The sequence below is a fragment of the Peromyscus maniculatus genome, chromosome 19 (assembly GCF_049852395.1).
Source record: "Peromyscus maniculatus bairdii isolate BWxNUB_F1_BW_parent chromosome 19, HU_Pman_BW_mat_3.1, whole genome shotgun sequence".
NCBI classification, from domain to species: domain Eukaryota; kingdom Metazoa; phylum Chordata; class Mammalia; order Rodentia; family Cricetidae; genus Peromyscus; species Peromyscus maniculatus.
Window position 1 is genome coordinate 16,078,204 of NC_134870.1, and position 16,332 is coordinate 16,094,535.

General features: G+C 46.6%; 1 protein-coding gene across 32 annotated transcripts in view; it reads right to left on the bottom strand.

Moving 5' to 3' along the window:
• The window catches only part of Celf4 (CUGBP Elav-like family member 4), a 287,070-nt gene that overhangs the window by 269,159 nt on the left and 1,579 nt on the right, over positions 1-16,332 (bottom strand). The gene's annotated exons all lie outside the window — the stretch shown is intronic.

Here is a 16,332-nt window from a genome sequence, read left to right on the forward strand (position 1 = left end):
ACCTTCCTTTGGTATTGGCCAGATGAGCAGAAATCTGCCCTAGATGCAAAGACTGACTCAGTCAGAATGACGCAGAGGGAGTGCTCTCAGCAAAGGCCTTCTGGGCATTTGTTGATTTCGTGGTCTCAGGCTTGAGGGTGCTCCCAGGTTGCACAGGGAGAGGACTTTTGCCCTTCAGCCTGGGCTCAAAGGGAACGGAGGTCTCCTCTTGTGCTTGTTTTGACTATACTATGCCATTTTCATCACTTCTCCAAAACAGCTGGCTTTGTTTCACCTAACAAGTTAGGACCTTCAGGGGTGTGTGTGTGTGTGTGTGTGTGTGTGTGTGCTTTTGATTAATTAAGCTTTGTCATTAGAGACAGTCTTGTGTGCGTGTGTATCCAGGTCTCTGTGTGTATTTCTATATATGTTTCTTCATGTGTCAGTGTGTCTAAAGGAGCATCTCCATGTGTGTGTGTGACCATGCATATGTGCTTTAGTCTTTGGATATTTGAATGAATGTTCCCATATGAGTGGTGTGTGTGTGTGTGTGTGTGTGTGTGTGTGTGTGTGTGTGTGTGTGTATTTGTGAATTAACCTGTATGATAGTGTGCTGCTGTGTGCAGTGTATCTACAGGCATCCGTGTCTGTGTGTGCTATCTCTATGCACCCGGAAATGTGCATGAGTCTGCATCTTCAGCTCCTCCACATGAGACGGCAGGGGCTGACATTAGCTGGTACATTGCAGGGTTCCTATTCTCTCATCCGCAGATGTGGGTGATGGTGATGACCTCTGACTTCGGTAAGAGGAAATGTGGTAGCTTGAGAACACAGAAGAATTTGGTGTGTGAAGCTAGGTTGAGCCGCTGTTATCAGAGATCTCATTTTCTGTGCAAAGGGATACAGTGACATTTCTGCCACTTTTGACATGAGGACTTGATGAGATAATACAGGCAAGAGGCTGTGTGTGCCACATAGTAGGTTCACTGTTGACCTTATTTCCTGTCTACCTGTGACTCTCAGTGCTTCCTGTCTCTTTTGTACCCTGAGAAGGACAGTCAGAGCCACTGGGTGTTCTGCTGGGGGTTCCGGCCTGTAATTTGCATGGACGAGCCTACACATTTAACTGTTCACACTATGTGTGCCCATCTTAATCTAATCCCATGACCCTAATAGGTGAGCTGAGCAGGTTCACTGTAGTGATGTAAGGGAGGAGAAATTGAGTCTTGGAGTGAGTGGAAAGGGTCTTGGACAAAGTCAGTCGCACGAAACAGACGTGTGAGTAGAGTGTTTTTGGTACACTGGTTACCCCTGCAGCAGGCAGCATCCAGGGTACCAGGCTCTTACACTCCCAGAGGCCCCCTGAGGCCAAAGACACCCATCACTGGCTATTCAGCCTCACTAGAAGGATGATGGACATAAGCACCCGACACAACTGGCTGTGAATCGACCCTCTGTATGGAATCAGAGGAGCAACTCTCATAAAAGGCGGCCACTCTGAGAGATGGTTCTGACCATCTGCAGAAAGCAGTTTCCTTTCACCCAGAGAGCCTGCTGGAGTTGCGGACACCAAGACGGACTCGTTAGCCTCATCACCTAGCTTATTTACAGGATCCGACCCTGTATGATGTGTGCTAGTTTTCCAAAACACAAACTGCAGCAAAGCAGTGTGGACTGTCCCTGATGGAAGGCCGAGAGATCACAGCCTTTTCTGCCAAAGCACCTTGGGAAAGGGTACACTCGTTTCCACATTTGACACAGAGCAGCTTTGCCGTGGAGAGCTTGATCAGTGCCTGGTGGGTGCTTGGCAGCCAGGGGCTGCCATGCAGGCTAAGCCCCAGAAGCCTGCCCGATGGTTTAGCAGCCTGCCTCTGCCTCTGGTTTACCCAGATCCCTAATCCTGTCTCACCAGCACATGGCCCAAGCCCATGCTGGTCTGTTCATTCTGGCAACATTAGACCAGGTTGTAATTTTCCTTCACCGTTCATTTTTCACTTTTTTTTCCTTTACAAAATAATAGGTACAATAGGTACAACAGAGATGAAGTAAGATACAGGAAGGCATTTTGCATGGCAAAACATGCTATATAAACAGAAGGTATATGGTAATATGACAAAGCACATAAGGGCATCTACGACAGTGTGTAAGATGGTGTGACTTTAAAATGACAAAAAGACTTTTGCGTATAGGCTGTATGTGTGCAGTGAACACAGGGCTTAATGTGGCATATGATGTAGTTTATGGTATGTTCTGCAACTCATAGGGTTATCTAATACTTTATGACATGCCCTCTTCCCCAATTCACTGAAAAGTGTAATTAAAATCACTCCGCAGTAGGCATTTTTGACATTCTAAGCACAAGCCCTGGGGAGATGTCACCACTGACCAGCCGTGTGGTCCCCAGGGTGGAGGGGAGGGAGGTGCGGGGAAAGACAGAATACCCTGGCAGGATCTGGCCGAGGGGTGCAGCAGGAAGAGGGCCGTCTCGGGAGGAGGTAGAGGAGCTGGGCTTGTCAGTGATTACTCCTTCTCTTTATGAAGCCAGATGAGGAGCTATAGGGCTTGTGGTGGGCCCTGTGTCTGCTGATTAGCTGGCGATTATATTGATGATGTAATAAAAATTCACTTTGTCTATTAAGTTTCACCAGGACAATCAGAGAGAGATTAGATAAAAATCAGAGGAAATGAATAACAGAACAGAGGAGGAAAGTCACGAGCCTTATCCACCACGGTCCCTCTTTCTCCCTCTTTGCCGTCCCGAAGGGGAGGGCATGAACAAAGAAACCCCATCCCCAGCACCCAGGATAGCTGGCTGTTCCAGAAACTTCCCCAACAGAGCTTCTCTCTTGGAGGGATTTGGTGTTGCAAGCCCGACACTGGTTTCAGTTTGCCAACAGCGTTTAATACTCTAAACCTTTGGCATGGCTGCTGGCCCTGCTGGGAGACCGGAATGATAGGCCTGGGTCTCTCTGTTGTCATGGCATGGCAGGCATGACTCCATGTGTACTTCACGGTTTGGAGTCAGGTAAGCCCACGTTACTTAGGGACCTCTCTACCTGGCAGTGTCTCGATTCCCTCTGGTGTGATCTGTGTGGGTGTAGATACGTCTTCTCTTAGGGCTCGGGCTCTGAAAGGCCTGTTAGGAGGTACGTGTCATGATGATGGTCACACATTAACGTCCATTAGCCGCCAGGGGCACTTCTGCACAGGCTGATTTGTCAGATCAAAAAGAGGCTGGACTCAGAAAGGGCAGGAAAAGAAGGTCACTTTGGGTTGGTGACCATTGCTTGAGGGCCCTGGTTTGGGAGCCTGGGGCTTGGGGTTTGGAAAATGGGTGGGGCCCATGTGGAAAGGGCAGAGTGACCCGGAACTGGGAAGGTGCTGGGTGAACATGGTTGGTAACTTCCGTGTCCCTGCCACAAACTGAAAGCCCCTAGTACGTCTGAGATCTTGGAGTTAGGACGAATGCAGGAGTTTTAGGAGAAGCCCAGCTCTGGTCTCTGCTAAAAACTCCTGGGAGGATCAATGTCTGCAAGAATGGGCTTCCTCTTCTCTAAGAAGCTGAAACTGAAGGTTCTTGTCTCTTCTCTGGGCTGAGCTGTCTTCTCTTGCTAAGATGGGAGAGGCCCCTCACTGCTGCCTGGGGGCCCCTGGCATCCCTGCGCAGACATGCTGCTCACACTGAGAGCAGTACATCCTGGCGTCTGTAAAGATTTTTCCAGCTGCAAGACCAGTGTCACCCCAGGAAACTGTCCCCTGGCTTAATTCTCACTGCCTGGCTGCTGTCCAGCTACTTCTGCACCAGGGAGTACACAGAGAGGAAGAGTGGAGCGGGCAGGAAGATTCTAGTCCCAGAACCCCTCTGTGGCAGGAAAAAGTCATCCTTGGTTGGCAAGCTAGATGCCTGAGTTGGTTATGGGGAGCATGGGCATAGTTTAAATATTCCATGAGTAATTTCTTAGCCCAGGCGGGTTGCAGCTGGGACGACTGAAGGACGCTGCAGCCCCAGAGCAGGTAAAGAGTGAGGACAGTCCTGGCAGGTTCTGGGTGTGTGTTGCTGACTTCCCTGAAGCACCTGTACCCCACCCACCTGTCCTTGTCCCATCTTCCCTGAGCCAGGCTGATGAAGGGTCCAGATTTATTCAAAATGAGAAATTCCTTTGTCCATCAGCCTGAGAATGAGACTTCATCACAGTGGGACAAACCAAACCAAACCTAAACAGAACGGAACAAGACCGAATGCTCTGACCTGTCAGCTGTGTGGCCTCCTTCTCTGCCTTCTTGCCATTTGCTGCCTTCAGACTTTTGCTGTCCCTCTAGACCTGGGGATCTGGTGCCACCCCCAATTCCCCTACCTGAGACCTCATATTGAGGAATTTCTTATCCAAGGCATTTTCTTTGGGAGGCTTTATGTTTGTGGAGTAACCATTATTATACTCATTGCTATTTTTGTGGTGGTGAGCATGGGTCCCCGTCTTCTGAGTTCAGGTCATGACATTCAGAGAAACTGTCTTGATGTGAACGTGTGCCTCACCCAGAATGGATTGTGTCATCCCACCAGACCCAGGGACTTCCCAGTGGTGGGCCAGGTTATACCTCCCCACAGGCATCTTCCCCCCCCCTACACTTTTTTTTTAGAAGCTGTTTGTGTATGCTGTGGAGTTGTGGAGGTGAGTGTGGGAAGGGTCAGGACACCTGAGAGACATCGTGGTTGCATCTGTGACACTCTTCTGCTCCCTGCTGATCTAGGGACCACTCTCCTCCTGGTTGTCTGGCCTCTGCTGTGACCAGTCCTCCTAAATCACTGGCTCAGCTGAGACAAGGTCAGAACAATAGAAGTTAATGTTTGGCGGAGAAACTTGAGAAACTAAAAGAGAAACAAGCCAAGGCCAGGGAGGAAGCATGAGGACAGGGCGTCACTCCCATAGGAGAGGCAGTCTGGCTCCAGTCCTGGGGTACAGCCTGTCTGCTTGGCCTAGCATCTTACTTGATTCACTGAGGGTCCCTGGACTGGCAGGGTGTCGGGATGGCCAGCCATTTGGAAGAACAGTCCCTGCCCAGAGTACATCACTGTCCATCCATCCAGTAGTTACCTCTCAGCCTAAGCACACACCTTTCCCTAATGGAGACAAAATCCATTCACCTACTGCTCCCCCTCCCTAAGGGGCCAGCTCAGTTGCCCTGGTCCAGCTTCACCCTCCTCCCCATTCCTTATTCCAGGGGATTTTCAAGCTTGCCCAACAGAATTTTGGTGGAATCAACTCTGAAATAAATGAAATGTTTAGCTTACTGCAGCAGTAAAGGCGACAGTACTGAGCAAATTCTTACTTTTTCAATAAAAGGATTATTAGTTACTTAAGATCAGAAAAGAAACTAAAGCCTTGACCACAAGCCAGAGGCAGATCTCTCGCCCAGTGCCTCTGCAGCTCCAGTGAGCCAGACTTCCGGTGCTGCTCAGAATCTGGTGGCTGGTGGGTATGTAAATCAATCCCTAACCCATCCTTTCTGGATTCAGACTTGAACACGAGACGTGCTGGGCTGATGTGAGCCTCCACCGGGACTATTTGGATATCGCTTTGCAGAAGTCACGGATGATGGTGACAGTTTGGAGTCAAACCATGTCAGGCCCTAAGTACAGACAAGATTTTGGTTCTTCCTCCAGCGAAAGGGACCTCCTTATCATATAGGATTAAGAATCAGTACTGTACTAAACCAGACTATCCTTTTTTAGCTTTGAAACGAACCAAAGCTCACATATGTTGAGAAATGATATACTTTCTGGTTATTTTGTGTGCCCTTGTTCAGTTGGTGCCTCAGACACAGACCTGATGTGCCAAGAGAGGAAAGTGACCCTGGATCCTGTCATCCACCCCGGAAAGGGAGATCCAGCCCTCACCCTTAACGGCGCGGGAGCTGCCTTAGCAGTGGGGTCATTAGTAGTTCCTGGGTGACTGGACTGTGGAAGGTCGCTCAATTGTGAGGGGCCGTCAGAGGTGTGTGAATTCTTTTTCTCACCGTCAGAGGGCAGGCGACAGCCAGAGGAGATGAGACCTCCTCCACAGTTTGGGCATTCCTCCCCACTCTGCCGCAGAGGGTCTAAGGCGGAGGTCAGGCTTTGATGCCTGCTGCTGCTGCTCTCTCTCAAGCTGCTCACACCTTTGACTTCTGGCTGAGGAGGGGACAGGGGCATGTCTGGGGAGAACTAAACTCTGGGACTAGGACCCACCTTTCTCTCTCACCTTTTGAGACGACTTTGGGAGCCAGACTCAAGCTCTAAGACCTGAGTGGTGCTTCGCCAGAAGGCTGGTTGACGAACACTATGGAGGGAGCTGCAGTGGTTAATATGGGTACTGAGACCCTCTGCTGAACGGGGTGTAGAACAACATGCCACTTGGCGGCTTCCTATCTGTGGGGAGCAAATACGCTCGGGATCTGATGGGTCTGGTCTGCCGGGAACTGAGCAGAAGTACCTTCTTCAAGAGACACCTCTCTCCCCACCCAATCAGAGACAGTGATAGCTGTATCTTGCCTTCCTTCCCAACCTCAGGCATGCCCCTGCTCCTCCCAGGATCTCTCTCAATTATCTTTGTTCTGCCACAGGCCTGGGTGTGAAGGCAGACTCCTTCCAAGCAGTCTTGTACACTTTGAGAATAGAAAAAAAAAATAAGGAATGAGCAGATGAGTCTTTTAAGTTTTGGCTGGTGGAACAACATGGAGTCTCTCTCCTCTCCTTCCTGTAAACACTTGTAGGGCATCCAAGGACCACAAGAGCGAGCCAGGGCTTCTTTGGGCAGAGGAGTAAAAAGTTTGGGCAAACTCCAAAGGAATGCTAAGGTGAAGGAAGCCTGACCTTTTCTTCCATCTCTTGCTGCAAGTAGAGGTGAGCCTCAGTGGGAGCTAGCTTTCCAGATTCCAACATTCTCATCTCACCATGATCGATGCATACAGAAATGCTTGAGCCTCTGGTCCCAAGAATGCACCCGGGAGACTAATCCAAACAATTTTCCTCCAGGACACCTCCAAGCTCTGATGTGTACCCTGGCATCTCCAGGGCCCAGTTCTCTACTCTGTCAACTGGGGACACTGCTCCAACTCACCCTTCTTCCTTGGAGATAGGCCTCTTCACACACGCATGCAGGAGGAACAAGGGTGTTCCTCCTGCCTCATCCGGTGAGACCAAGTCAAGCCAAGTATTGACTTTATAGAAAGATATGGATATGTTGGACAATAAAGGTTAGGGGATCTTATTTCTTTCTTTTCCTGTCCAGAGGACACTTCTCCTCTACTTCACCCTGCTGGAAAGCAGAGGGCAGAAGAGGGAGTGCTCTTAACAGTTACCCAGGGATGTCTCCATCCCCTCTGGGCTCATCCCAGGAGTTTATGAAGCCTCTGGGAGCAAGGTCTCCTCTCCCACCACACAAGCGCTCTCAACATCGTCACCTCCCTGGATATTCTTAGAACCAGTCAATATGATTAATTTTACATGGGAGTAATTTCCTGCTTTTGTTGTGGAGTCCTCCTGGCCTCCCCCATCAGCAGCAGCATGATACTGTTTCTGGTTATATTGGTCAACCAAGATATTGATATTATTAATAATGGATATCTATATGCTAACCTTTGTCCACACAACTGAATCACTCTGAGCTGGCTGTCACATTTCTTTAAAAGGTATTGATAAGCCCGTTACAGGAAGGGAATATACACTCTTCAATGTGTGTGTTCTATTTCAAGCACCTGTGAGAATCCACCTACATTGGATAAGATGGGGAGGGTAGGATGGATGTTATTTGCAAGAAGACATCTGTGTACATATGCTTGAGATTGTGTGTGTGTGTGTTGAACACCAGCCCTTTTAGAGCTGATCAAATAGTCAATTAGAGCATTATAGGGAGGTAGCAGAATCAGACAGTCCCTACAAATACACTGTGATGTCGTGTTTGATCTTTGGATGCCTCTTGTCTCCTAGGACTTGCGAGAGAAGATTTGACTTTATAAGGATATTACTAGGTTGATGCCTCATTCTCTTAGTTTACCTGCCAGGTGAGAGATGGCATTCACTGAGATCTGTATAGCCAGAACCAGCCACTGAAAGTTACATCGAAGGCCATTTTACAAGCTGGACTTGAGCAGAATGCTTCCTCCCTGACTTGGTTTCTTATACTTTTGGTTGTGAGCCTAGCCTTTAACGGCTGAGCCATTTCTCCAGCTCCTGACTTGGTTTCTTTATCTGTGAACAGGCCATAATAATTCATCTGGCTCTACTTTCTTAAGGACAGAAGCAGGGAGGCTGACTCAGCTCAGCCTCTCAATCCTCTGCACCAATTCCCCGGTCAGAAGAATGCTTGGCAAGCTAGCAGACCTTGCTGACTCCACGCCGTGGTCCAGCCTTCTGCCTTCTGGAAGGGAATGGGTGCTGGAGTTCTGTGTTGAAGGCATGCTTTGGGTGTATGTGTATGCATGTGTACCTAGGTGCCCGGACCTCACTCCTGTATGTCTCTGGACCTTTTGTCAGGCCTACCTGCATGGATGGGGAGGTGTCAGAGATCATATCTTTACCAGCTGGCTCTACAGTGGTCCCAACGCTAAATACCCCCTTGTAGGGGTCCCCCTTCACTTGTCCCTGTGCAAAGAAGCTGGTTAGTTAGAGAAATCCTCTGGATCTTCAGATACAGCATAGGAATAAACCAGACATGGATTAATTAGGTGTGACTGCATCGTTAAATTAGAAGAATGAATAAACAGCCACGTATGGCATTCAAATCTGTTCAGAACAACACCAAGGGCTGATTTCAGCTAAGTCACCTGTCATTTTGCAGGTCTGCAGGACACTGGAGAGTGAGGTTCCTGTTATATCCTGAGGAGTGGTTTGTCCACGTATCATCCACCCTGTGCTGAGGCTGTCCTTCACTGGGCACCCGGCCTCCATAACTGGATCTAAACAACATGGTTGGATACAGTATCATCTACGCATGCTTCAGTTGTGCACATTTCTCAGCGTGAAATATGACAGAGGCACAGGTGCTCAAGAGATGGGAGGGGGAAGTTAAGAGGTGTGGGCAGAGGATGGGAAAGGTATTGATCCTGTAATATTTATATGGTGGTGTACCATGGCTTGTACATGTACACACACACACACACACACACACACACACACACACACACACACACACACATCTTCTGATATCCCTGTTTCTATGGCTTCTATTTTTCTACCACATAGATTCATAGGTGAAATGAATCTTAGTTGTGTAATTTTAGAAACAACGTGGAAAGACAGCCCCAAGCCCTCAGCCAGCATCACCAATCACACTTCCCATCCTAGGATGGACAACCGTGCAGAGAACTGTTTTTTTTTTTTTCATAAAAAGAGGAGGAAATCAACAGTCTCACACACACACACACACAGAGAGAGAGAGAGAGAGAGAGAGAGAGAGAGAGAGAGAGAGAGAGAGAGAGAGAGAGAGAGAGAGAGGAGCTTGCTGACCTCACTAGCAGGTGGTAGGGCAGCCTAATGCATGGGTGAGGTGGTAGTGAGATCTGTTAAGTGTGTAGAAACCTTTGATCTGTGGCCTCTCTTAACAAAGGTGATAATTAATTAAAGCAGGGTGTACTGCAATAAAGTAGCATCGCAGTCAGTTTATGCAGGGCTGTCCAGAGCCAGCCTTCCAAAGTTGCTCTCAATTAAACCCTTGTTGCAAGCCAGCTCATTATCAATTTTTTCTTCCTGAGTTTGATCACTATTTTTGGTATTCACAGAACTAGGACCATGTCTCTCTCCATGAGGGCACCCATTTATTTATTCTCGCAGATGCCACACAGGAACTGCTCTTGAGCTGAGCTGCTGGGAATCGCTGTTTTAGAGCCTCAATCAGCTCGTGCTGGAGAGGAGATACAACAAGGATAAGAGAAGGCAAATTCGGATCAAGTGGAAGGGGAGAAACCCCGTGAATGCATAATCCTGAAAACATCTACTCTTGAACGACTCAGAAAGCAGAGGGATTTCTGAGTTGATAGACTTCCTGTAAGAGCCTCCTCTATTTCCACTCAGCAAGTTCTCAGGGGCTCCTGGATGGGTACAGTGCCGTAGCCACAGCCTGCTACAATCACCTACAAGGACACCAGACCATGTGGGAATCCCACGGGCGACAGCCCTGGTTTCTGAGTTTATCAAGAGCGGGAGATGAGAACTTTGGCTCCTCTATGATCGTCTGTCCTAGCATTTGCAGCTCCACCCTTATGTGGAGGAAGAAGCACCTGCCTCCTTCCTCGGGCCCCATTTGGGGTTGGGCAGGCTTCCTTAGTATCAAGGATGAGGAGAAGAGGGAGAGGAAAGGCAGTGGACCATGAAGGGGCCACAGCTGAGCCAGGAGGGAAGGGCGATTACTGGTCTAGCCTCAGAAGTGATTGGATAGGATAGAATGCTTCCTGTCATTCTTGGAGAAGCCATGCATTTAAAAGACTAGAAAAAAAAATAAAAGAAGTAGTGGGGAGAGAGAATGGGCTTCCTTGTTATAAAGCACTCAAAAGGAGGGCAACGGGGTGTCTGCCACACCCTGCTTGCATTTAGAGAGAAGGCAGCACAGAGCTCAGAGGGCCTGTTAGGAATCTGAACTTGTCAAGGAGCGTGTGTGTGTGTGTGTGTGTGTGTGTGTGTGTGTGTGTGTGTGTGTGTGTGTGTGTGTGTAAACATGACAAAAAAAGTAGGCTGGGATGCCAGGGGCAGTTTGTGGGGTAGGGAAGCAGTGGGTGGGGAGCTCAGTCCTGTGGAGAGCTGGGCTCTGTGGCTGGCTTCTCACATCCTAGATGGAAGGTCATTTCTAAAATGAGTCAATGGGTGAACAGAAGGAGGCCAGACTTCAAAAGAATGATGGGTGGGGGACGATGATGGGATTCTCTTCCAAACTTGGACTTTTAAGTAGAAAAACCAGCCAGATAAAAAGAAGCACACCTCCACACTGCAACCTGGGTGCTGACAAATCCAAGCCACGAATTCTGAGGGGGACGATGTATATAACAACGGGGACAGCCCTTCTCTCCAGTTTCTTTCCTTTTCTCCACTACCTTTATCCAGATGTTGTATATAGCCCTGTGTGATGAAACTTCCCTTCATATTATCTCCATGGCACTTGTCTCTGCCATCCCTTTTTCTATGCATACATGTATATATGCCTGCAAAACACACACACACACACACACACACACACACACACACACACACACACATTCACACAGCACCCACATGTTCACAAAATACCCACACAGGCCGCAGCATCTTCCTGCTCCCCACACTCTGGTACTCAGAAGCACACTGGTTTTCACACCCTCTGGCTCCTCTCTTTGCATGTCACATGGGATTCCCTTGCAAGTTCAGAAGCCACTTGGATCTCCAGCACTGTCATATAGTACACCCGGCTTCCGCCTGGCATTTGGACCCTATCATGCTGCTTTTTAAAGATTTCTGACTGCAGTGTTGGGCCTCGGTCACTTTTGTATTCTTTATTCCATAGTCACTCCACCCCAAACCCTTCTCAGCTGAGATCATTATTCTTGGTCAAACTGGAGACTGACCCTTTTCTAGGGACATGGAAGTTGTGTGCTTTGTAGTGTTTTCTCTAAGTCTGTCTTAGGCAAAGTTGGAACCAGTTATTTTCTTAACTAATGAGGTGGGGTCTTGGCTGTCTTCCTAGGTGTTCCCTCCCACCCTGATTTATCTTCCAGAACAATGAGGGTGGTGATACTAATAATAGTAATGGTGATGTGATATCAGAAATGTCCCTGGAATCAGCTCTTATAAAAATAAACTCTGAGAACTTCTCAATGACTGTTCACGGAGTGATTACCTTAGTGTGCATTTTTTTTTCTAATTGTTTTCAAGCTATGGCTTCATTAAAGAAAATCTTTGGTTTTATTTTGTTTGGTGCTTGAGAAGTCACAAATCCAGGGCACCTGGAGGAGGGAGTAAAGGAAACTTCAAGGAGATTCTTTCACTATAACCTGGAATTGGTATTGCAGATTGGGCCGGGGGGACATGGAAGTAACTCCCTGTTGAACCGGAATTAAATTTAGGCCAGTCCTGCTTTTCATATATGTTGAATGCAGTTAATAATTCTTGTACATGGATGAACATTTGGGCATATGTGCATGCTAATTTGCCTATGTGTGCTGATTCACACAACATCCGTTTTAAAGATAAATAAAATTATACTCAAAGAATAGATAACCTTTTAAATAAACCAGTCATCCCATTATTTTCTTCTTTGCTTTTAAATAGGACACACTGATATCTGGAATTTGGAGACACTTAAATGGTTAATGTTGCTTTGACATGCTTTAGTCTCTAAATGATTTCTACTGCTCGTGTGTGTGTGTGTGTGTGTGTGTGTGTGTGTGTGTGTGTGTAAAATTAAGAGTATTTTTTCTCGTTTTCTTTTTTCTTATCCTATTTTTCCTATCTCTGACAAGGTAAATTTTTCTTTTAGTAGTTGTATTGTGTAACCAGTCACTCAGCCAGTCTTTTTTTCCTGGACAAAACTGACTTTTTATTTTTCAAAGTAATTAAAAAAAGTTCATCTTCATTGAGCTGACAACGCACGCTGATACTCAGTTTTTCTCTCTTAGATTCATTTGAAAATGGAAACCAGATAGTGCCTCGCAGTTTTAATTCACCTCTAAGCACAGCAATTAAAAAAAAAGCCATTTTGGTTGAAATCAAGAGGTGGAAATTTGATGTTCTGAAAAACAGTTGTGTCTTCAAACTAGAACATGAAATGTAATTTTACGAAGATGGTTACAGATTACCAAAACATTAACTATAACCTCTATCTCTCTTCTTCCTCCCACTTACATTCCAAATCAAGGGGCTTCAGATGCTTCCTACCTAGGTGCAGCTGAAATTAGAGGTTGTGCAATTGATAGTGAAGATATATTAAAATGATGCCCCCCTGGAAGCTGAATCCACAGAAGAATTTGTTGTTTAGTCTCCACCCTTTTCTGCATGGAGTGTGAGGTTATCGGAGGCTGCTGCCCCCACAGTAGTTGCTCCTGGGTTTGAAATCCCCTACTCTAGTGAATCCCAGAATGTCACAAGAGTAGATTTTTGACCCTGCAGTAGCTGAAAAATCTCCACACAGAGTAGTGACCCAGGCACAGAGCTGTTCTGACCAGATAATAAGAGGGACTCTGATGGGGACTTAGCTGTTTAGATTAAAATGCATTGCAGGCTTCCAGAACAAGCGCACATCAGTAGTAAAGGCAGTTTAAACCTTTGGGGACAATCCTATGTTTAGATTACATTAATTCATAAATATTATACTAAATACCACTTAAGTTGGACTTAAATGACTTCAAAGATAATGCATTATAATATGGCTATCCAGAGAGCACTAGTCTTTATGTATCCCAGTAACTCAGTCTTTGCTGCCTCCTATTTGCTAGACATGACCAAAGTTATGAATGGATTTCTGGTGTATTCATGTGTGATGCAGTGGTGTGTGTGTGTGTGTGTGTGTGTGTGTGTGTGTGTGTGTGTGTGTACAGGCATGGATATGTGTGTGTATTTATGTACCTTTAGTCACCATTTCTGTTCTCCAGGAAACAAAAAGAAGAGAAGTAAAAGAAAAATGAGAAAGGAAAGAAGTAGACTAGTGGGTGACCTATTCCCTTTTTCAGGGAAGAAAAATTCTACAAAACAGGGCGAAATTGGCCCTCGGCTCATTTCTGCTGCTATCCCGGGAATTGGTCTCTCTCTTGTTTGATCAATACTACAATGTCTTTCTCTTTGGAGTCTGAAAAAACAGTCTTTTCAAAAGTGCTTTGAATTGGGGAGAAGAGAAGGTTCTAGTTAGCGGGAGTTTGCATTACAGTGGATTTTGTTCTGTGCATATTGTTTCTTGGATTTTGATTTGGCCTTTTTTTCTCTCTCTGCCTTCCACACAGACCCCTTCCCACCAATTGCTTCCTGGTCTCTAGGGGGTAAATTTACCTTTACAGTAATTATCCCATTCCACAGCTGCTATTTGCTGCTTCCCAGTCCAACAGCCTTTTCTGGAAAAGGGGGGTGGGATGATCCACAACACCCACCTACTCCCTCCTCCACGGACTCCCAATTCAGCTGGAGTAATTGCCTTTTAAGGTGCACTGTACGCATGGCAGGTATTCCATTAACCCTTGGAACTCCTCCCTTTTATAGTCACCTGAGATGGCAGGTGGCCAAGAAATGAATACCCACCTGAAACCTCATGCATATCATTTAGTGTTTTTTTTTTTTTAAACTGATTTTTAGGAACTAATAGTGTACACATGTCCCCACACTGGAGGACAGTGTCTTGTTAGGTCTCTCAATTATATCCCAGTATAGTTCATTAGAAGTTGAGCACTCATATGCCCTGAAACCAGGCTTAACAAAGGCATGGTTCCATCCCTAGCCTCACATTGTCAGTTTAGAGATTGGGAAGATGTAGAAGCCAAATGCAGCCTTCCTTTTTCAAGTCTCATCATGCTTTTTTAGTTAAGAGCAATTAATCACCAATGGCAAGCAAGTAATTTTTTTAGGTGGCCAGAGGCTTATTTTATCAGGGTTAGCTAATAAATCAGACAGCATCAGTGAAGTAGGAGTTCAAACTCTACTAGGACTGAATAAACCAGCTTTTAGAAATGCTTACATTGATTCAGCTCTCTGAGGGCTTCTCAGTATTGTTGGGGATGTGGCCGCCCAACCCTGACTCCTAAAAATCAGAAGGAACTTAAGGGAAAATGTATGCCCAAATTATGAAAGGCAGGAGGTGACAATGACACCCAGTATGCCAGGGCCAGCAGTCCTGCCTGTCACAGACTGAGCCAGTTTGCAAGAAGAATTATTTGGGAGATGAAGTTTTGCCTATCTTAGGAATCCTGCAAAAGCTTGTACATCACACACACACACACACACACACACACACACACACACACACACACACACGTCTCTCTGTGTGCATGTGTATTCACACGTGTGCATGTGCACCAAACCTTCTGTAGCTTCCTGATTCAAATGATAGAAATTCTCTACTATGATATGGGAGAGTTCAAATTACACTGGAAACCAAGTGGTGGTATCAGCAAGGGACTGCTGAGAAGAAAGCATGGAATAATGTTAAAGTTTATCTGCACTGGAAACAGAAAAGCGATAAGGTGATCCAGTGCAGAGCCCACAGAACATCCAGCTCCCCACCACTGTCTTTTGCTTCTAGTGGGTTCTGATCTTTTAAAACTTTGAAATCTTAAATTACTACAAGAGCTGATTGTTAAGATGGGCAGCCTCCCTCCTCCATGCTGTTAAAATTCTATTATTACTATTTTTAAAACCGAGGACCTATTAGAATGACAAAGGTTTTATACAAACCTTGATTAGCTTCTAGGGAGCTTGATTGGAAAGGGAAAAACTACAAAGACGTGGTTGCCTCCGGAGGGAGGGGAAAAGAAAGTATTTCTTTTTCCAAATATTATTTTGAAGCCTGCTTTCCCCTTCCCCCTTCAATCTCTTTTCTGAACAGACATTTTTCTCCATATTGGATAAAGGTTGTTTTCTCTCTCCATGACAGCCCCCACCCTCACCCCACCCCACCAAATCTAGTATATTTCCATTCTGCTGTGTTTTTTTGTGCTACTCAATGTGCCATTAACTTTAAGATTTACTCCTCAGCAGGCAAGCTGGAAGATGCTAAAGCCAATAAAAACTGCTCTCTGGGACTCCAACTAGGAAGACTTTGGAGCTCTGTTTAGTATTCGCATGAAGGGAGGGCTGGGGAGTGAGGGTGGCTGTGGTAGTGAGAAGCTCTGCTGCTTAGAGAACCACTCAGCTCTGCGCTCTGCACCTAATGTGCCGGAGGATCAGCTCTGTTCATAGCCCATTTGTGGCCAAAGACAAGGCTGCTCTCTGTGTGGGGGTGGGTGTACGTGTGCGCGTTTTCATCTTCAAAACCACCAGCTCTAACACAGCATCTTCTGTGGCTCTCCACACTGCTGTTTATTAAAACCGAACGTCCATACATCCCTACAACTTCCTTAGCCCGTACTCCTTCCCTGCCTGGCCATCAATCTCTCTCAGAAAGCATTTAACTTGCCCACATAGCTCCAGCACCGATTAATCCCTGGTGCACATCCTATACATTACTGTTAGGGAGCAGAGCACTGGGCTAATTTCGTCACCCACCAGCCACCCACACACATTCTACAACTGAACTCGTTTGGGGCTCTGCCTTGAAGATAATAAAACAAGGAGAAAACAGGCAGGCTGCAGACAATCCCATGACCACTTTCCTAAAAAGTTGTTAGGTTTTAATTCTCTGATTATTCTGTCCCCACCTTCCCCAGACACTC